The following is a 1,135-nucleotide window of genomic DNA, read 5'->3' as shown; positions in this document are numbered from 1 at the left end:
CTTTAATTCTCGGGCACTGACTCGTTCGCTAAACTGAACATCCAATCAGAGCTCTCACTCGCGCCGACGGTCCCGACGGCACCGACGCCGGTTCAACATGTTGAATCGGGCAAATTGCCGCCGACATGAGCCCGACGAGTGGAACACACCAAACAAACTAGGCCGACCGTCGCTCGCCGTCGGCCCAACGTTGGCCAACGGCCGACCGTCGGCTTGGTGTGTCCCAGCCTTTAATTCCTCTCACGCATGCGCAGAACGCACATGTTAGTTTGCCGTCGGCTGTAGTCTGTGAGGTGTGTTCGAACGCAGATTTTTGGCCCGACGCTGCCGACGCGAGGCGACAACACCGTGGGCTTTCGTCAAGGCTAGTTCTTTGAAGTCAGCTTGGTGTGTCCCAGCCTTAAAGAGGCTCAGGACAGTTGACGGGCCACTGCTGCGCATCGTCACGAAAGCTTATCATTTGCACTGTTTTTAAGCCTTGCCAATTTAAACATTCAAAAGAGTTTAAAGCATTCAAACACAAGACGCGGAAAAACTCAACTGAGTAGGCTACTCGCGCGCCGTGCTCGTTGCGCACGCAGAGAACCGCGTCTCACGGACAGCAACACCGAACCGAGCTCTCCTTCGCATCCTCCTGCACCTGAACGAACAAATACAAATCGCAGTTTAAACATGCAAACAGAAAAAGATGTGAAAGAGCCTAATTCAGCACCCGCGCACAGGGCGCACGCGTCTCAAAGCGCTTGAACACCGAAATTGACCTCCTCTTGCTCTTGTACCGACAAATACATAAAACATTATGTCAAAATACCTGTCTTGGAGAGTATCCTCGAAAAAACTGTCGGTTATGTCTTAAGTGAAAGTAGAAAGAGGAGAAAGAAATTGGATATGTATCATTATAATGGATCCATTGCCTCTTAAAGTGACCGCACCTAATTTACTAGCTGCTGTAATGTTAATCCAAGAAAATGATAGCAAGAAAATCACTCACTGCCCTTGACTGAATTACTTTCTTATTTTCTTTAATTGCTAATGCGACCTTTTTACACCACAGACTGAACAAAATGAAGCAATGCTTGGTAATTGGTCAACAAAGTATTGATAGTTGTGTAAATATTGTCATACTAATAGTTGG

The sequence above is a fragment of the Sinocyclocheilus anshuiensis genome, unplaced genomic scaffold, assembly GCF_001515605.1.
Source record: "Sinocyclocheilus anshuiensis isolate Anshui unplaced genomic scaffold, SAMN03320099.WGS_v1.1 scaffold1017, whole genome shotgun sequence".
NCBI lineage: Eukaryota > Metazoa > Chordata > Actinopteri > Cypriniformes > Cyprinidae > Sinocyclocheilus > Sinocyclocheilus anshuiensis.
The sequence above is the reverse complement of the archived record's forward strand: the minus strand, read 5'-3'. Positions refer to the sequence as shown.